Genomic DNA, 366 nt, shown 5'->3' on the forward strand with positions numbered 1-366 from the left:
TCATGAGGCGAAATTACATTTTATGAATTCCGGTGTCTTCAAGAATAAAATTGAAAGTATATTTTTTAGAAAATTTCTAATCATTAGTTGATGGCAATCAATATACTGTTATAAAGATCAAAATCAATCAACATTCATTTGCTTGGCCTCAGTTTAATAAAAATGAAATATAAAATAATAACATAACATCATGAGATATGTACCAAAATATGAGTACATTTTGAAGATAATATAAAACAACTTATATATTTACATATCTTTAGGTGTCGGAATAACATATTTCTAAATTTCAATTCCTCGGTATGTTTAACCACAGCAGCAAACTTTATCAAAGAAGTATACCATATTTGACCCAATATCCACATG

Source organism: Penaeus monodon, chromosome 15, assembly GCF_015228065.2.
Source record: "Penaeus monodon isolate SGIC_2016 chromosome 15, NSTDA_Pmon_1, whole genome shotgun sequence".
NCBI classification, from domain to species: domain Eukaryota; kingdom Metazoa; phylum Arthropoda; class Malacostraca; order Decapoda; family Penaeidae; genus Penaeus; species Penaeus monodon.